This window comes from Pseudocercospora fijiensis (assembly GCF_000340215.1).
Source record: "Pseudocercospora fijiensis CIRAD86 unplaced genomic scaffold MYCFIscaffold_8, whole genome shotgun sequence".
Lineage (NCBI taxonomy): Eukaryota > Fungi > Ascomycota > Dothideomycetes > Mycosphaerellales > Mycosphaerellaceae > Pseudocercospora > Pseudocercospora fijiensis.
In genome coordinates, this window is record NW_006921539.1 from 2988782 (window position 1) to 3010820 (window position 22039).

Consider the following 22039-nt stretch of genomic DNA (forward strand, 5'->3'; position numbering starts at 1 on the left):
TTACTAGACGACGAAGCTAGAGAAAAAGAGTTAGAACTATACTAGGTTGCCGGCTATAGGTGCCGGCTACGGATAAAAGTTATACCTTATATAAAACGAGAGCGAGGCTCTCTACCTTATCCCGTCTTATTGCTATAATAAGTTTCTCGACTTTCGACTTTGCTTTATCCTTATCTAGGATCTTCTATTAGTCGTCGTTTAATAGTGCAATTTTAAGCGTCTTAAAGAGGGCTCGGATCGCGATTTGAACTATATAAGCGAGGTAGGGAAACTTCTATAGGGATGCAACTAGCAACGACGTCGGCTCCGATTCGTTAGGGCTAGGGCTATTAATAGGCTCCTCTTTATCGTTATTATCGTACGTATTGTCGTACGTATCCGGAATCGTAGCGAGCTTAATATTCGGAAGATTAAGCTAGATTGTAGACCTTATAATCTCCTCTACGTACTCGACCCTATCGATACAATTAGTAATTTCAAAGACATATACGAGTGAATTGTATATACAACGCCTTATATAATGTTCGATTATTACTAGCGTTATCCGTAGTAATCGAGATTAGTTTCGTTATTACGCTAACCCTGTCTATTGCCGTATAGACAAGCTTCGCTATATCCTTACTAGTATAGGAACCTAGGATTTTAGGGAATCCGATTATAAGTTCCTAGAGTTTCTAATCCGAATTAATAAAGTATAGTATAATCGAGAGGAAGGAGGCTCTTATAGTCCGGCTTAACTAGCTATCGATAGCAATAGCTACTCGGCGAGTATTACGGAGGATCTCCCGAATGTCGTCTAACGTAGCCTCTTTATTCTTTTCGAATATAATACGCTAGGTTATCGCGCCGAGAAATAGGGGAGGGTAGTTTGTAAGATATAGGTATATCTTCTATATAGACCCCCTTTCGTAGAAGTCTTCCGGAAGACCGTTTATAGCTAGCATTTCGTTTGCTAGTTACTTAAAGTCTTCGGGGGAGAAATCGGTAGCCTTTAATCCTAGAGCTTCCTTAAGCGTAGCCTATAATAATTAGCTAGACCTCTACGGTTGATTTAAGTAGCCGGAATCTGTAGCCGGAATCTGTAGCCGGTAGCTGTAGCCGGTAGCTGTAGCCGGTAGCTGTAGCCGGTAGCTGTAGCCGGCATTTTAGAAGACGTACCTCTTTCTAGAACGCTATATCTATATTAACTCTCCTCTCTCTTTAAGATTCCCGACACTGTTTAGAATAGAGATAGTTCGTAGGCGATAAGTTCCTATCCCCTAGTTTCGAGTATTTTAAGATTAAACCGTAGAAGTTGTAGACAATTACTAGTTAACCTTTAAGTCGAGAAGTCGTATAACGGTATAATGCCCCCTTTATAAAGAACTTCTAGAATGTGTCCGTTCGCTCCTTACTCCCCTATCGCATCGAGTACTTCCGGAGTTTATACTCCTTCGAACGTAAGTATAAAGGGAACTATATCTTATAGACCTATTAATTGAACTGCTCTATATACTCGGGTTTCTAAAGATACGCCTAGCTAGCCTTTTCGAAGATTTCCGGGTTAATACTCGATGTTCTTATATCTCTAAACAACCTTCTGCTTAGACTCCGTAAAGGTAAGGACTAGGTAGTAGTGCCCTATAATGAATTCCTACTACTAGGATTCGGAGAGGATAAATCTAGCCCTAATCGTCGTCTAGGACTCGATAGGCTCGAAGGTAAGTATGCGACCTCCTCTCGATATTGTCGCAATCTCGCTCGTATACTAGACTGTTTCGACTATCGTCTCGTTATTACCCTTCCTAGTATAGCGCCTAGTGTATATACAATGTCGGTCGGCATATTTTAAGGTTTCGTACGGTAAGGTAAGGACTTAGGAGTAGTAGATGTATACTAGTAGCTATAGGGAAACACCCTTTCTTTTATAGCATCGTATCGTTAGGAATAGCTAGGCAGTAAATAGCTAGCTACCTTTTTTTTTGTTTCCTAGCTACCTAACTACTAGATTTTTTTTCCTAGCTACCCTAGCTAGCCTAACTACTAGAATTTCTTTCCTAGCTACCCTAACTACCTGAATTTTGCCTTCTATACGGCGGCTCTCTCCTACTAACGGAACCGAGCTACTATACCTAACGAATCTAAGCTCGTTTTTAGTCTCAATCTATCCTCTTTCGGTATAAGATACTCGATAAGCAAATGCTTAGGCCGAGTCTAACTACGAAACCTAAGACTAACTAATAGCTCTATTAACTAATCCTAATCCTCGAACTCCTTCCGCTTCTTAGTAAAGACCTTAAAGAGCGCTCGAGCTTCTTTAGGTGCTTACGGAGTAGTCGAGATAAAGCCGTATCGCTAAAATAGGTAATCCTTCGGAGGCTTATATAGAGATTTAGAGAATTCTAACGCTAATCTATCCTACTAGTAGCTTAGATTCCGGATATAAGTCCTCTCTGCCTTAGTAAAGATTTTATATAGTAGTAGCACTCTACCTTCGAGAAACGCTTTCTATTTAACTGTTAGTATCTACCGGCTACGAACGCCGGCTATATATACCGAGCATAGAATAATTACCTGTACCCCTTCCTCCTATAGTAACACTTCTGCCGTCCCTAGATACCTAGCCCCGATCGCATTAATCGCAAGCTACTTTGCCTTTATAGACGCAAAGGCTTCGCTCTAATACTAATAAAGAAACTTCTACTCTATATCGAGGATATAAAGACGACTAGTCTCGATTCCAATCCTTGCTAGCTTTTCGTAGTAGCTTTAACTATAATTTTCTAGATTGATAGGACTTATACCTTAGCCCTTTACTAGTATCTCGTTTCTTTAACTATACTCGATCTACTCCTAGCGCTTATCGTCTATAGCGTTAGGCCCTAAGACTATACCTGTTACTAGATCGACGTATAGTATCTCCTCGCTTTTTTCAGTTCCTTTATTCGTAGTATTAAGCTCTATCGCGGCATCCTAAACTCTAGTATTGTTGTTCTCGGCTATCTAAATATCTCCGTTACTATCGGTCGTATCGATAGAGGTAGCGGCTATAGGTCTAAATGCTATTAGTTAACGTATTAAAAAAAAATATACCGGCTATAGCTGCCGGCTACGGCTGCCGGCTATAGCTGCTAGCTACGGCCGCTAGCTAGATTGACTTACGCTACTAGAACTTTACGCTCGAAAACTAGCCGTAATTCTTTCCTCCTCTTAGCCTTCTCTTAGGTTATCTTCTTATTCTAACCTTTACTTTTTTCTATAGGCGCTAGCTATCGATAGAATGCCTTATTCCGCGCCTTTCTTCTCTTATCCTTAGCTCTTTTATTCTTATCTATCTTGTCCTTTCTCTCGCGGTCTCGTACGGAATTCTTCTTCGTAGAGTACTCCTCTTTAGTCTTACGCTTTTTCGTTAGACGCTTAGGCAAAACAAACTCGCGGTCTTTAGTTCTATCTTCTATTTAGCGCGCGGCGCGCTTCTCTCTTACTATTGTAAGGGAAAGGGGCGGGGGCGTAGCGTATAGTAGTTATTGTCGGTATAGGTATAGAGGAAGAAGTTGAAAGTATAAGAATATCGCGAAGCCCTAATTGTTGCCGCCTACGTAACGTTATATAGGTAAGCTTTCGCAACTACGGCAACTACGCCCCGGTAATAGCAACTACGCCCTAGCAACGGCAACTACGCCCTAGCAACGGCAACCACGCCCTAGCAACGGTAATAAAGCGTAGTAAATACAACCTAGTAACTATTATAGCCGGCAATCGTAGCCGGCAGTCGAATAAGAGTGTCCTTATAGCAAAACTACGCCCTAGCAACGGCAACTACGCCCTAGCAACGGCAACTACGCCCTAGCAACGGCAAAAGAGCGTAGTAAATGTAATAGAGTTACTATTATAGCCGGCAATCGTAGCCGGCAGTCGAATAAGAGTATCCTTATAGTAAAACTAATACAGTCTCTAGTTTAAACTAGGAATCTATATAGTTCGAAAAAACCAAACCGGAACCAGGGAGCTAGTTCGCCGCTAAGAAACTAAACTATATACGTTTGGTAGTTCGGAAACCGAACCACTACGGGGTCTAGGTTAGCGATATAGTTCTCCTCTACTAGTTCGAGCTAGAATATAGTTACTCCTATAAGCTAGCCTTTAAATAGAAGGGCCCTTATAGTGTTAAGGAGGTCCTTTACAATAGTTCTATATACCTTCTTTAGGAACTTAATAGTACGACCTTAAAGTATACGTACCCTCGGGCAAACCTAAAGAAGATCGGTAAATTATAAGAACCTACCCGCTCTCCCCTAATAGAGGAGGAAGTTAGGGCCTCTATAGACCCTCTACCGACCTTAGATACCTATCGAGAGGAGGATCCTACCGCTATTATAGATCCTATTCTACCTAAGAACTATACGTATGCCTAGATTCGTCTTAGTAAGCTATTAGGAATAACTAAAGAACAAAGGGAGGGTTATATACGGATTAACTATATACGGAGCATTTCTAATATTAATTCTAATAGCGAACTAGACTTCTAGCTATCTAACTCTAACTCCGAGAAGCCTAAATAGTCTAGCGACGAAGACTGCCTAGAATTATAGGTATTAGGCGACCCTAAGACTAATTAGTTGCTTATTCTTCCTTATTCTTCCCTACCTCTACTACGTTACTTTCCTTGCTCCTATTAACTATTCTCTACGCTATTAATATAGTGCGTTGCCTTATACCTTTAGTCTTTACTAGTCTATTCCTACTAATATTAATACTCTCGGTTATTACTTATTACTTTTTTGCCTTTGCTTTTGCTTTACCTTGCTATTGCCTTTGCTTATTACCTGCGATTAATATTACTATAACTCTATTCCTTTTTGCTTTTCCTTAGAAAGAACTATACGAGGTATAACTTCCTAACAATACCCTAGAGATAGTATTAGGAAGCTAGCCGAACCTAACCCCCCTATCCTACTAGAACTACTTCCCTCTAGTTTCCTAGTCTCTAGCAACTATCCTTAGGTAGTAACGATAATAAGATTCTCCGCTAGAGAAGACTATTCCTACCCTAATTAGTATTAGTTACGTAGGATACTAAGAAAGGGAGGTTCCCTCTCCCTTTCTAGCTCTTAGATAGATATAGTAAACTAGGCCTATAGCCTCTAAGAATAGGGACCTTAGGCTATTAAGCTTAGTATCTAGAAGGAAGAAGAAGAAGGTAAACGTACGGACTATATTTACGTGCTCGCTGCTATAAAAGGTAATACTATATCTGTAACGGCGGTGCTATAGGCTAATATAGTAATAAATTAGCTACGCTAGGCCTAGGCGACTTGCCCCTTATTACCGAGTATCTCTAGAGAAAGGCTAATACTACCCCGGGGGTATTATTAGCCCCGCTAGCCTTACTACTATAGATTGCTACTAGGGACTCGAACTAACTAGTTATATTTCGAGTACGTAAGAATCTACGGAGGCTAAAGGTTAGTAGAGGCGCGTAGTCGCTACTAGCAATTAGCTAGTTCGATTGTTAAAATTTAGCCTACCCTAATAATAAGAAAGTCTCGTATATAGCTTTACTTTTAAGACTTATATACAGCTGTTATCCGTTTGCTTTACTAGCGTAGAATATGTGGACTACGTTACCTTTATACTCTATTAAAAGCGAGTATCCTAAGCTCTTCCTTATACTTAAATACTAACTAACTTACTACCGCCTACCCCCCTTTCCTATCTAAGTCTATTAATTATTATTAGCAAGTAACGAATATGTTTTATAAACTTATTACTAATCTATTTCTACCTCGGTCGACTAGATATCTTTTAGCGCCCTAAGCCCGCTAGGCGCTAGTAGTAGCGGTAACACACTAGCTCCTCTTAACCTACTAGCTATACTAGTCCTAATTAAAGCCCCCTCCGATAGCGCCTTAGTTGCTATAACTAGCCTCGAGTACTATTTCTAGATTGTTACTATAATTGACGACTTCTAAAAGATAATAGAGAACGCTCGATTCCTACTACGTATTATTAATAGAAATATTAAGAAGCCCGCTATTTTAGTATCGTACGGTATAAATAACTTGCGCTAGTCTATTAGTAAGCGCAACTTTAAGCACGACATTCTTTAGGATATAGAGCTTTATTAAGCCTTTCCTATCGTCTATAGCCTCGAAATAGCCGGTACTACGATTCGTATACGCTTTACGAATCTTAATTAAGCCTTCGAGTATTAGGGAGGTCTAAGCAGTCTCCTAAAGAGCCTTATTAACTTCGCCTAGAAGGGATAAGAGCGTACTAAGTAGGTCGCTTCGTTCGTTAATAAGTACCTAGTCCGTCGCGATAGGGCCGAGTACCTTTCCTATACTATAATCTATCGAGTCTCTACCGCTAGCAAGAAGTAGGGTAAGTAGTTAGTTAACCTATCCTTCGTACTTAACGACTTTACGATAGCCTACTAGAAGCGATATAAAGATATTATTACCGAGGTAGATCTTAACGCCTAGTCTACTAAAGATCTACTAAAAGAGAAGAGCTATCGTATTAATAGTATAGGTTCTATTATTAAAGATTAAGAGGCTCCTATTATAGATATTCTCGAACGTAAGGTTCTTTGTCTTAAGATAGAGGCCGATACGGCTACTAGTCTAGCGCTTGCTATAGAAATATAGGTATATGTAAGAAGGGTTATGTTAGCAGGTAGATAGGGTAGTAGTAAATTAGTATAGTATTCGATAGAGATCTAAGAGGAGAGGGAGGAAGGCAGGCAAGTTAGCCTAACGCTAAGCGCTAAGCCCTGCCTAAGGTACTAAGACCCTAGCTTTACTCGAGCCTAGTTACATACCAATTACGTATAACCTCTTTAGTCCTAATATACGCTTCCCTTCTAAAGGCCGCGCCCTCGTAGCCGGTCTTTGTTCTAACCTCTATCGCTACTAACTTAGTAGGTCTAATAAGCTACTCGATCCGCGCTAAATTGAACACGTAACTACCGATTATGTAACTATATTAAACCTTACTTCTAATACAATACAATGTCTAACTCTAACTGCGCTATTACTACGGCTATAGTAATAATAAGGTACTATATAGCTATGTGAATTGAAGGCTAGCAACTAATTACAATACGAGCGCACCTTCTCTACTATAATAGGTAGGTATACGGGGTATTATAGCACTGCCCCCGTTCTAAGTAAGGTCGTCCGAGTTCTTTACGTCTACTCTTAAAAGACCTAGAAATGTCCGCTCCGAGGGTTTGTCCGTTCCGAGGGTTGTTCTTATTATTACGAGGACTATTATTTACTATCGTAGTTTTACTAGCCCTAATTAGTTAGGTTTAGTAGCCTTTAATTGTCAATCTTATCTTATCTTTTAAAAAACACAGCTCGTCTAGTTTCTATAGGTAAAGGCTATTGTAAGTGTAGTAGTAGAGGTTCGCCTCGCTTAAAGGGTTAGATAGATCGAGGAGTAACCTATTATCCGCAAGATCGACCCCGGCTAGCTTAGCTCTATAGTTTTGCCCTTAGTTAGTCTATTAGTCGCTTAATCTTTTAGGCGACTTAAAGTTTTAATTAAAGTTTTGATTAACCCCTTAGTGCCTTAGGCTCGTAGTGCAGGTAAGGTTATGTCTATAGGCGTAGTAATAATAGCAAGTAATATTAACAATAGCGGCGCTAGCCGTCTTAGCGCTAACTTTACCTTGCTTCTAATTTCCTTCTTTAACTAATAATAACTCGGCAATACCGTTACTAACATAGCTATATCCTTTCTTTCTCAAATAGCAATACACTCTTTAATACCGTTACTAACATAGCCGCGCCGGCCGTATCGCCCTTTAGTATAAGCGTAACGCTGTCGTTATTATTATTATTACTATCTATGCGTACGCGCGCCGCCTTCGCCGATCGCCTAGGCCTCGAGGCCTCGTTAGAAGGAAGAAACAAGAGGGGGATCTATAGGGCGCGTTAGTAGAGAGGTAGTTTCCTAAAAAAGCAGCGAATAGTTAACGCGTTATAGCGCGCTTATTAACACTCGGTGCGCGTCCACTATAGTAGTATAGTCTTATTATCCTAGTTTGCCGGCCTCTAATTAGTTAGCTAATAACACCCCGGGGGTGCTATTAATCCTAGGCCTTAATAGTAACATTATAGGCCCTTAGCCTTCTTCTTGTTCTTTATACTAGTCTAATACTTATCTAACAACTTAGTTATATCTTTAAAAGAGGCTTTAGCTTCCTACGAGTCCTATTTAGGTAAATAGCCTTACTATCTTAATAGGTACTCCTTCTTGCCTTTCCTAGTCCGGTGCTATAGGATACGTTCTATAGACTATAGCTCTTTACTATCCGCTAGTATGTCTTCGTATTCGGTAGGGGCTTTATCCCCCTCGCGTAGGTAATATAGCTTAAGGAGGGATATATAGAAGGTATTATAGATAGTATAATAAGGAGGAAGCTACAACTAATAGGCCTATGCGGAGGAGCCCTTAACTTCTCGAATGCGGAATAGACTAATATATCTTAGTGCGAGCTTAGGCCTTGTTTTGCTGTTAGGTAATAGGTGCTTGCGGATACGGAGGTTCTTAGTGCTTAGCATAACTATATCGCCTTGCTTGAAGGTTATCGGTATATAGTGTTTGTTGTAATAGGCCTTCTAATAGGCCTAGGCCTTTGCTAGTTTGTTAGCTATCTTAGCGTAAATCTCTCGCATCTTTTAAACCCTCTTAATAGCTGCTAGTGTCTTAGGTATTAGTACTTAACGTACTTCCCTTTCCTTGCGCTCGGCCTCGAGCGATAGGGGGTCTTGTAGCATAGCAGCGTTCTAGCCTATTATAGCTATATATAGCGAGACCTTAATTAATAAGTGGACACTATTGTTATATACGAATTCAGCTAGTTGCAGGAGGTTAACCTAGTTATTAGGGTTCTTATTAATGTAGCTGCGTAGGTACTACTATAGGGTAGCATTTTGCCTCTCGGTCTAGCTATCTATTTGTAGATAGAACGCTATAGACAGGCGATGCTTGAGTCTTAGCTATAGGCATATTTTACTCTAATAGTGAGATATAAATATCGAGCCTCGGTCGGAAACTATCACCTTAGGGGTTCCCTAATAGCTATAGAAGATATTGTTCTATAGTACTTTAGCTATATTAATAGCAGTCTAATCCTTCCGAGTAGGAATATAGCGAGCACCCTTAGTAAATCGGTCTATAACGACTAGTATAGCGTTAAAGACGTCTCTGCTTCCTCTTCGTTTAGTAGGGGGAAGACCTATAATAAAATCCATTATAAGCTCTACGAATAGCTTGTTAGGGATTGGTAATAAGGACAACTCGCTAAAAGGCTAATGCTTCGGTGCCTTAATACGTTAGTATACGGCACACGTATCGATATATTCCTTTATATCCCGCTTACTATTTAGGTAGTAGTATATGCGCGATAGTAGCTCGTACGACCTCTCTATACTATAGTAACCGGCAAGCTTACTATTATAGTGTCGCTTAAGAAGCTCTTATCGGATCGAATGCTCGGTAGGGATATAGAGCCTGCCTTTATAGCGCAAATAGCTATTAGCATCGATCGACCAATTCTTACTAGATCTAGTCTTACGGCTACTTCTAAGCTAATCTATACGAGTAGCAGCAAAAGCGTCCCTTTGCTAAGTACGTAACAGCTTATCTATAAACGCTCGTCTATCCCCTTCTATAAGTTCGCTTAATAGTACCCTCGCTGTCTTACGTAGTACGTACTATATATATCTAGTAGCACTAGTAGCCGGATTAACTACAGTAGTGCTATCGCTGTTACTATATATAGCGATGTCGACTAGGGAGTTATTATAACTTCTCCTATCTGTGTCCTTAATACGTACTATTAATATAGCAAGAGCATTAATATGCTTTAAGCCGTCGCAGAGTCCGGTAAGCCGCTTATCCTACGCTTGCCTTACTACGAGGTCTATAGCAATCTTATACTATAGGGTTAGAAACAACGAATTAATAGATTGGGTTTCGCCGTCGTAATTAGGTCGCCTCGATAGGCTATTAGTAGGGTTGCTTACGCCTAGCCGATATAATATATTAAAATCAAACCTAGCGAGGTAGACGGCCTATCTAGCCTGTCGACCTATAACCCTAGTAACCTTAGTAATACTACGGAGGTTGTTATAGTCTGTATAGACCTATATCGTATATTAAGCCCTATCGAGGTAGTGCCTCTAGTGCTTAAAGGCCTCGACAATAGCTAGGAGCTCTTACTCGTAGGTCTCGTAGCGACGCTTAGCGTTAATTATCTTCCTCGAGAAGAAGGCAATCGGGTACTAATAATAGTCCTTGTCCGATTGTTGTAACATAATAGCTAATATAGCAAACTGTAAAGCGTTAGTCTTAATGCGGATTAGTTTGCTTAGTACGAAGTAGTGTAATAAGGGGACTTTAGTAAAGCGCTTCTTTAAACCGTTAAAAGCGGCTTGTACTCTATTAGTCTATTTAAACTCTCTAGATAGATTAGCCTTAGTTTTAGTAAGCTTAGTTAGAGGCATTATATGTCTCGAATAGCCCTTAATAAACCGACGGTAGAAGTTAGCGAAACCGAGGAATAACTAAAGTTCCTTAATACTAGTAGGTATTAGCTACTTAGTAATAGTCTTAATCCGGTTAGGATTAGCCTTAACACCCTTAGTCGATACGAGGAAGCTAAGGAAGGACACCTCTTTAGCAGCAAAGGTGCATTTAGAAGGCTTGTAATACAGTCTATAGGTCCTTAGACGATCGAGTACCTTACGTACTATAGTCTAGTGCTCTGTAATATTAGGTAAATAGGTGTAAACTAGGATGTTATCTAGGTAAACTATATAGAGGTAGTCTAGTAGGCCTAATAGGGCCCGATTAATATAGGACTAGAATATAGTAGGGGCATTAGCTAGCCTAAATAGTATAACTAAGTACTCGAAATAGCTATATCGGGTACGGAAGGCTGTTTTCTATTCATCGCCCTTGCGAATACAAATGCGGTAATAGGCGTCCTTAATGTCTAATATAGTATAGAAGTAGGCGCTAGAAAGGCGATCGAGGGTCTCGTTAATAAGCGGAAGTGGACAGCGGTCCTTAATAGTAATAGCGTTAAGCCTATGGTAATTAATATATAGACGCAGGCTACTATCCTTCTTTAGTACGAATAGGATAGGTATACTAGTAGGGCTGTTACTATACCGTATCCGGCTATTAGCTAGGTTTTCCTCTAGATACTTACGCAATATAGCAAGCTCTCGTTTACTAAGATTGTAGAGGGGACTAAAAGGGACCTCTTTACCCTCTATAATGTTAATCTTATAATCCGTCTCTTTAAACATAGGCAATGTCGATGCTAAGTAGTGTTTGAATACATTAATATAGGTCTCTCGAATAGGTTCTAGTATGCGAGTAAGCTAATTAGGGTCTATGCTATTAGGGGGCATAGGTTTATCGTTATCTCTACCGAGAAGATTAGCTATCGGATTAGCTAAAGCAGGTGTTAGGTTGCTAATAAACAGGACCCTAATATCGTTAGGGCACTCGCTAGCATTAATGTGTTTAATATCCTCTTTCCTAGCGATCCTAAATCGCTACTATTAGCTGCCTAGGTCTATAGCTACGGCGTAGTACTTAAGAACAGGGTTGCTAATAACAATAGTAGCTCCCCTATATAGGTTGTCTATATCTACTGCGTAGGCAGTAAAGTCTAGTAGGCGTTTATTTCCGAGGTCGTCCTTTAGAACTATAGGAATATAGTAGGCCCTATAGGTTAAGTACCGAGCGTCATTAAACTAAGCAAGGGTTAGTAGGTTAGTCCTAGGCAATTGTCGAAGGTCTAATTGCTTAGCTAGGCGATAGCTAATAAGGGTACTAACTGAATTTCCTAGGTCTAGTATAACCTTAGTTTTATAGTTAGCTCTATACGTGTCCTATATAAGACAGGTGCGTATAATAGCTAGTACAATGTCGATGGTTTTACGCCGTATAAGGCTAACGGTTAGTGCGGCGCTTATTCTTTTTTCGAATAGTTAGAAGGGCTAATAGGGGTAGCATTAGCGGCTAAAAGGTGCTTTCGGTGCTTAGCGGTAGCACGGTCGATTCGGGCCTAGTCCTTAGGTTTATTATATTAGCCTAGTAGGTAGCTAGTGCTATTATAGTTAAAGCACTTCAATCCGGTTAGAGGGTTGCTATAGCTATTGCTGCTATTGTTAGTCGAGCGGTTAGCATTATAGGGATACGAGCCCCTTCTACGGCCCCTATTACAGCCTCCTCTATATAGCCGTCGGCTACGGCCTCTTCTACGGTCGTTATTACTGTTCCTATTGTTAGCATTATTGTTCTAGTAGGAGCCTTAGTTTCTACTACGGCTACGGTTGCTAGCGGCTAGTCGTATCTTAGATTCTAACCGTTACTAAAGCTAGACTATACGCTCTACGGTTTCGACTTCTACTATAAATTGAATACGTATAAGATTAGCCTGTTTAAACACACGGCGGCGGTCTAATTTAAGGACTAGTTCCTATCTTAGTTTAGGTCGTATCTTAGATATCTAGATAGAGTCGGTTTTAGGTAGCAAATCGTCCTTAAGGGTCTTTAGATAGGCCTCGAAGGATCGAGAGGTTTAGTCGGCCTTTTGTTTAGTACGTAGGTATTAGTCTTAGGCGTATTGTTGCCTTAGTATAGGGTTTCTAAGGGTATCTAGTATAATAGTCTTATAGGTTTTCTACTAAATAGCGGTCTAATCGTTAAGGGAGTCGAAATAGTTATCCTACGTGCGCTTTAGGTCGCTATTAATGTACTGTATAGCATAGACAACTAAGGAATAGTTATCTAGCAGCGCTCTCGGTGCATTGCGCTAGTTGAGCTTATAGTTACGAATATAGTTATTATATTGCTTCCGACTAGAGCTATTAAACACGGTGCAGTCCTTAAGTTTAGTATCCTTCTTCTAGACTAGGACTAATAGTAAGGAAGGCCCTACTATCGGCTTAGTGTTAGTTGTTAGGGCCTCCTAAAGGCGGCGGATTTCAAGGAGGTTGTCCTTTAGCTATTGTTCTTAACGTAGAGTAGCGAGCCTGTTTTAGGTAGCCTCTTAAAGCCTCGCTACTAGCTAGGGGCTAAAGGCTAGCTAGTTATATCGACGGTTAACAATATTGCTAAGAATGTCGTTAACGGGCAACGATAGGTTATCCCCTTCGATTATAGGTTCTTTAGTAGGCACTCTAGTAGGCTCTTTAGTAGGAGGCACTTTAGTAGGTACTTTAGCAGGCACCTTAGTAGGCACTATGCTACTAGCGTTGTCGTTGCTAGCGCTGCTAGCGGCGCCGCGATTGTTGTTGCTTCGTAATAAGCCGGCTATTATAATAAGGGGTAATACTAATAATATATTATAGGCCCCTATAGTACGGATATAGCGGAATTAGTAGATATCGGCTTAGTGCGATTAACTTAGTATAATAGGCCGTATAGAAGGCCTTGCTTAATAATTGGTATAGTTGTTTTAATAGAATAGTACGTGTAGGTCCCGTTCTTCGGGCGTAATATAGTTAAATCGATAGTTTTCGTAGCTATACCGCTAAAAGCTTAAAATAAGGACTATCTAGCTACTGCCCTTAAAGGGTAGATCGAATACTATATAAGAAGGGTTATATTAGCAGGTAGATAGGGTAGTAGTAAATTAGTATAGTATTCGATAGAGATCTAAGAGGAGAGGGAGGAAGGTAGGCAAGTTAGCCTAACGCTAAGCGCTAAGCCCTGCCTAAGGCACTAAGACCCTAGCTTACTCGTGCGTAGTTACATCGCAATCACGGGGAACCTCTTTAGTCCCAACAGTATCAGACTATTACTCGACCCATAACTATAGGATCTCTTAAGAAGGTTAAGACGAGCGCGCTAAGGCCGAAGCAGCGCGTTAAAAAGCACTATAGGCTCGCTAGGTATTCTAGAAGGCTACTAAGAAGTCTACTATACCTACTAACTATAGCGACTCGGATATAGACATGCTAGATACGCTACTAGAAGATACTATCTCCTCCGAGGGCTCTTTTAGTAAGCGTAGATATAGAGGCCCTTTACCGATACTATTAACTAAGAAAATTTATAGTTCTTATAAGGGCGACTCTATCGCTTATCTTATTACTAAGATCGATAGAGTTCCTAACGCCGATATAGGCAAAGCCTCTACTACTCTATCTGTTAGGACTAAAGAGGTTATACGTAATTAGTATGTAACCGGGCTCGAGTGAAGCTAGGGTCTTAATGCCTTAGGTAGGGCTTAGCGCTTAGCAATAGGCTAACTTGCCTACCTTCCTCCCTCTTCTCTTAGCTCCTTATCGAATACTACCTATACCTACTACTACCCTATCTACCTACTAATATAACCCTTCTTATATAGTATTCGATCTACCCTTTAAGGGTAGCAGCTAGATAGTCCTTATTTTAAGCTTTTAGCGGTATAGCTACGAAAACCGCTAATCTAACTATATTGCGCCCGAAGAACGGGACCTATATACGTACTATTCTATTAAAAAACAACCGTACCAATTATTAAGCAAGGCCTTCTATACGGCCTATTATACTAAGTTAATCGCACTAAGCCGATACCTACTAATTCCGCTATATCCGTACTTTAGGGGCCTATAATATATTATTAGTGTTACCCCTTATTACAATAGCCGGCTTATTACGAAACAATAACAATAACAACAACCGCGGCGCCGCTAGCAGCGCTAGCAATAACAATACTAGTAGTATAGTACCTATCGAAGTACCTACTAAAGTGCCTTCTGCTAAAGAGCCTACTAGAGGGCCTACTAAAGAACCTATAATCGAAGGGGATAACCTATCGTTGCCTATTAACGACATTCTTAGCAATATTGTTAACCGTCGATATAACTAGCTAGCCTTTTGCCCCTAGCTAGTAGCGAGACTTTAAGAAGCTACCTAAAACAGGCTCGCTGCTCTACGTTAAGAACAATAGCTAAAGGACAACCTCCTCGAAATTTGCCGCCTATAGGAAGCCCTAGCAACTAATACTAAGCTAATAGTAGGGCCTTCCTTACTAACTATTTAAAAGAAGGATGCTAAACTTAAGGATTATACCGTATTTAACGGCTCTAGCCGTAAGCAGTACAATAATTATATACGCGATTGTAAGCTTAACTAGCGAAATGCACCGAAGGCCCTTCTAGACGACTATTCGTTAGTCGTCTATACTATACAATATATTAATAGAGACCTAAAGCGTACCTAGGATAACTATTTTAACTCCCTTAATAACTAGACTGCTATTTAGTAGCAGACCTATAAAACTATTATACTAGACACCTTTAGAAACCCTATACTAAGGCAACAATACGCTTAGGACTAGTACCTTCGGGCTAAGCAAAAGACTAATCAATTAGCTCGCTTATTTAAGGCCTATTTAAAGACCCTCGAGGACGATTTGCTAGCTAAGACCGACTCTATTTAGATTTCCGAAATACGCCCTAAATTGCGATAGGAATTAGTCCTTAAATTAGACCGCCGCCGTATATTCGAATAGGCTAATCTAACGCGCATTTAATTTATAGTCGAAGTGGAAACAGCTAAACGAGCTATCTAACTTTAGTAACGACTAGAATCGAGGATCCGACTAGCTAGTACTAACCGCGGCAATCGTAGTGCCCGTAGAGGCAATAGCTAAGGGTCCTACTAAAGCAACAATGCTAACAATAATAGGAACAGTAATAATAACCGTAGAAGAGGCCGTAGCCGACGGCTATATAGAGGAGGCCGTAATAGGGGCCGTAGAAGGGGCTCGTATTCCTACAATACTAATCGCTTAACTAACAATAGCAGCAATAGCGGCTATAGCAATCCCCTAACCGGATTAAAATGCTTCAACTATAATAGTACTAGCTATCTACTAGGCTAATGCGATAAACCTAAGGACTAGGCCCGAATCGACCGTACTATAGCTAAATACTAAAAGCACCTTTTAGCTACTAATGCTACCCCTATCGGTCCTTCCTATTAGTCGAAAAAAGAATAAGCGCCGCACTAACTATTAGCCTTATACGGCGTAAGACTATCGATATTGTGCTAGCTATTATACGTACCTATCTTATATAGGATACGTATAGTAACAATTATAAAACTAAGGTTATACTAGACCTAGGGAATTTAGTTAGTACCCTTATTAGCTATCGCCTAGCTAAGTAATTAGACCTTCGACAACTGCCTAGGGCTAACCTGCTAACCCTTGCTTAGTTTAATAACGCTCGGCACTTAACCTATAGGGCCTACTATATTCCTATAGTCCTAAAGAACGACCTCAGAAATAAGCGCCTACTAGACTTTACTACCTACGTAGTAGATATAGACAACCTATATAGGGGAGCTACTATTGTTATTAGCAACCCTATTCTTAAGTACTACGCTATAGCGATAGACCTAGGCAGCTAATAATAGCGATTTAGAATCGCTAAGAAGGAGGATATTAAGTATATCGACGTTAGCGAGTGCCCTAACAATATTAGGGTCCTATTTATTAGCAACCTAACACCTGCCTTTAGCTAATCCGATAGCTAACCTTCTCGGCGGTAATAACGATAAACCTATGCCCCCTAATAGTATAGACCCTAATTAGCTTGCTCGTATACTATAGCCTATTCGAGAGACCTATATTAATATATTCAAACACTACCTAGCATCGACATTGCCTATATTTAAAGAGACGGACTATAAGATCGATATTATATAGGGTAAGGAGGTTCCTTTTAGGCCCCTCTATAACCTTAGTAAACGCGAGCTTGCTATACTACGTAAGTACCTAGATAAGAACCTAGCTAATAGTCGAATTCAGTATAGCAACAGCCCTGCTAGTGCACTAATCCTATTTGTTCCTAAGAAGGATAGTAGCCTACGTTTATACGTTAATTACCGTAGACTTAATACTGTTACTATCAAAGACCGCTATCTACTTCCGCTTATTAATAAGACCCTCGATCGCCTTTCTAAGGCCTACTTCTATACTATATTAGACATTAAGGACGCCTATTACCGCATTTGTATTCGCAAGGGCGATAAATAGAAGACAGCCCTCCGCACTCGTTATAGCTATTTTAAGTATTTAGTTATACTATTCGGCCTAGCTAATGCCCCTACTATATTCTAGTCCTATATTAATCGGGCCCTATTAGGCCTATTAGACTACCTCTATATAGTCTACCTAGACGATATCCTAGTCTATATATACTTACCTAATATTGCGGAATATTAGGCCGCCGTACGTAAGGTGCTCGACCGCCTATAGGCCTATAGCTTATATTGCAAGCCTTCTAAATACACCTTTGCTACTAAAGAAGTGCCCTTCCTTAGCTTCCTCGTATTAACTAAGGGTATTAAGGCTAATCCTAATCGGATTAAGACTATTACTAAGTAGCTAAAACCTACTAGTATTAAAGAGCTTTAATTATTCCTCGGCTTCGCTAATTTCTATCGTCGCTTTATTAAGGGCTATTTACGGTATATAATGCCCCTAACTAAGCTTACTAAAACTAAGGCCAATCTATCTAGAGAGTTCAAATAGACTAATAAGGCACAAGCCGCTTTTAACGGTTTAAAGTAACGCTTTACTAAAGTCCCCCTATTACACTATTTCGTACTAAGTAGGCAGATCCGTATTAAGACTAACGCTTTACAGTTCGCTATATTAGCTACTATATTACAATAGGCTAATAACAATTACTAGTACCCGATTGCCTTCTTCTTAAGGAAGATAATTAATACTAAGCGTCGCTACGAAACCTACGAGTAAGAGTTGCTAGCTATTGTCGAGGCCTTTAAGTATTAAAGGCACTACCTCGATAGGGCTTAATATACGATATAGGTCTATATAGACTATAACAACCTCCGTAGTATTACTAAGGTTACTAGGGTTATAGGTCGATAGGCTAGATAGGCCGTCTACCTCGCTAGGTTCGATTTTGATATATTATATCGGCTAGGCGTAAGTAACCCTACTAATAGCCTATCGAGGCGACCTAATTACGATAGCGAAACCTAATACATTAATTCTTTGTTTCCAACCCTATAGTATAAGATTGCTATAGCCTGTATTGTTAATAAGCAAGCGTAGGATAAGCGGCTTACCGGACTCCGCGACGGCTTAAAGCATATTAATGCTCTTGCTGTATTAATAGTGCGTATTAAGGCAAGGGCTAATAATATAGATAGGAGAAGTTATAATAACTCCCTAGTCGATATCGCTATATATAGTAATAGCGATAGTACTACTATAGTTAATCCGGCTACTAGTGCTATTAGATATATACAATACGTACCTCGTTTAATAGCGAGGGTACTATTAAATAACCTTATAAATAGGGATAGTTAATCGTTTATAGATAAGCTATTACGTACTTAGTAGAGGGACGCCTTTGCTACTAAACGTATCGATAAGCTTATAAGTAGGCGAGCGACTCGATCTAGTAAGAGTAACTAGTCGATCGATAATAAGGATTACTTGAAGTTTAAGGGCAGGTGCTGTGTCCCCGCTAAACAATCGATTAGATAAGAACTTATTAAGCGATACTATAATAGTAAGCTTGCTAGTTACTATAGTATAGAGAGGTCGTACGAGCTACTATTGTATATATACTACTAGCTAAATAGTAAGCGGGATATAAAGGACTACGTAAACACGTATGCCGTATATTAACGTATTAAGGCACTAAAACATTAGCCTTTTAGCGAGTTGTCCTTATTACTAATCCCTTATAAGCTTTTTGCAGAGCTTATAATAGACTTTATTATAGGTCTTCCCTCTACTAAGCGAAAAGGAAGCAAAGACATCTTTAACGCTATCCTAGTCGTCGTAGACCGGTTTACTAAGGGCGCTCGCTATATCCCCGCTCGGAAGGATTAGACGGCTATTAACTTAGCTAAGTTACTATAGAATAACATCTTCTATAGCTATTAGGGGACCCCTAAGGGGATAGTCTCTAACCGGGGCTCGACATTTATATCTTACTATTAGAGTAAGATATGCCTATAGCTAAGACTTAAGTATCGGCTGTCTATAGCGTTCTATCTATAAATAGATGGTAAAGGACGGAAACCAATACTACTACTACTACTAGTAGTAATAGTATAGGCTACCGAGGGTAATATAATCTATAGCAATATAGGTAGCTATATTTAGTATAATAGGATAATAAGACCGTTACTTAGGTTAATAACTAGAGCCCTACAATATAGGCATTATAGAAGTGTAACGTAAACAATATGCTATACGAGGTTGGTACTCTATCTACAATATAGAAGGAGGCCTCTTATATAGGCTTAAAACTTAGCCTAGGTATATAGGGCCGGTTACTAGCTAATATCCCTCCCTTTCTTCGTATCTAACTAGACACGCTTTACATTGCGCGCTTAAAACAAACAAACAGTTATATAGCCTTAGGCACTTTAGCTAAGGCTATTTTTCAGAAACTCCGCAATAATACCCTTAGAGTAGTATAATTCCTAGATTCTATTAATATACAAAAACAACTTCCTAAGCAAACAATCTACTACGCCGACTTACTACTGCTTTAATACACCGTAATCCTTACTAGTAATAACTTTATTAGCTAGGCGGTTCTCCTAAACTGCTCCGTAGGTATAGAAGCTATTAGTATTAAAGTACTTAGCCTCGTAGTAAGCTTAATTAACGAGGAGGTTAGTAGCCGTATCCTATATAGCCTTCTCCTACTCGCGTAGATAGTCCTTAAGCTCCTCCTTACTAAACTAGAGGATTTGTTTAACTTCGTTCTAAACAACGTAACTTAACTAAGGAATTCTACCGACTAGGGCATCGGAAATATAACTAAGGCCTTCGACTAAGATAGCGGCAGAGAAGGCGAACGGTACGAAGGTATTCGAACCTAGAAGGGCGGTTAGATTGCGGTACGCCTTAGCAACCTTAGCGACGGTTAAGTTGTCGTAGCCGTTAATCTTAGTACTATTAATAACGCGAGAGTAGCCTAGGTCGATTAATATACGGTCGCTCTTAGGCTTTAGATTACTATACGGAAGGTATAGCATCTAAATAGAGACTTTGCATTCCTTTAGAGGGTTAAGGATCTACTAAGCTACCTCGCCTTCGTTAGGCTAACTATCGAATATATAGCCGAGGTCGTTATTAGTAAGGTGCTTGTTAGTAATCTTGCTAATCTTGTTTAGTAGAATTAGGCTACGGCTATTAAGCTTCCTAACCTAGTTCTCGAAGACCTCTAGTTCGTATATACCCTCGATAATAGTTAAATAGGCGGTCTTATCTTTAGATATAAGAGAAACCTTAATACCTAGATAGCTAGCACCCTTACTAGCTACGAGCTTAACTATATCTTATCCGAGGCGAGAAGTCTCTTTAGTAGGGCAGTTCTTATAACCGCTATTACCTACTTTAAAGTACTTAGTAGGCTTAGGGACGGAGATAAGCTCGTATATATAATTAGGTTAAAGGGCAACGGCTAAGAGCTATAAGGCGGGATACTAACGGACGATTTAGTTGCTTACTCTATAGGTTTAAAGGGTATTACGGCCTTCCTACTTAGACTTAGGCAGTTTACGTATATACTAAAAGTATATACAAAACTCCTCCTATATCAGGTCGACGATAAGAGGAAGGTATACTCTACGAGGCGATTGTATCTAACCGAAGACTCGAGGGAAGATAGCATTACTAGTCTAACGAAAGCGGTCGAAGGAGGTACCTTAGCCGAGAATACTAGCGACTAACTTGCTCTAACGATTAGTTAGCGTAAGATTGCGAGTAATAGTGCTAGTAGGGTTGAATACGTAGAGTCCTAAGGAGGTCGGGGCGGGAGTAGGACGTCTAGGAAACTAGTTAGTATATCTAGTCTTAAGGGTAGTAAAGGCATCCTAATTAGCAACCTTACGACTAATCTTTAATAGGCGACCGACGAGGACACTCGCCTTAGTACTAGCATAGAGACTACAGACCTTAGCAGCCTTCTTAATATAGTTAGCATATATAGAGAACTGCTCTTTACCTAGCTTACTAAGGTCGTCGAGCTATTAATAGATAGATAGAGCGGTAGGAGCTTTGCCTATAGAGGCCTTAGGAACTATATCGATCTTAGTAATAAGGTGCGTAATAGAGTCGCTCTTATAAGAGCTATAGATGTCCTTAGTTAATAGGATTAGCGAGAGGCCTCTATCTCTACGCTCGCTAAAGGAGCCTTCGGAGGAGACATCTTCTAGTAGTATATCTAGTATATTAACATCCGAGTTACTATAGTTAGTACTATAGTTAGTACTATAGTTAGTACTATAGTTAGTACTATAGTTAGTACTAGAAGGAGCGCTATACTTCTTAGTAGCCTTACGGAGGGCCTAGCGAGTATGTAATGCCTTCTTACGCGCTACTTCGGCCTTAGCGCGCCTGTCTTTAACTTCTTAAGGGACCTTACGGTTGCGGGTCGAGCGACGATCTTTAGCCTATATTTCTATAGCGAGCGTAAGACTAGTAGCTATATCGGCCTCTATCTCTAGGCGAAGAGCCTTACGTTTAAGGACATCTACGATAGGAGCCTCTTAACCTTTAATAATAAAACCTATACTATTAATACGATAGCCCTTCTCTTTTAGTAGATCCTTAGTTGTCTATACGTTAAGATTGACCTAGATAATCGCATTGTAGTGCTTCTTCTAGTAGGCTATCGTAAAGTCGTTAAGCGTAAAGGACAAGTTAAGTAACTGCTTACCTACCTTCTTACTAGCGGTAGATATACGATAGATTATAGTATAGGAAAGGTACTCGGCGCCTTAACGACGGACCTTATACTTATTAACGAACGAAGAGACCTACTTAGTACGCTCTTGTCTACTATAGGCGAAGTTAATAAGGCTCTTAGGAAGACTGCTTAGTTCTCCCTAATATTCGAAGGCCTAGTCGAGGGTCTTAAAGCGTAAACGAATCTAGGTACTAGCCGTTTCGAGGCTATAGACGATAGGAAAGGCTTACTTAATATCTATATCGTTAAGAACCTCGCGCTTAAAGATACGCTTACCGATAGAC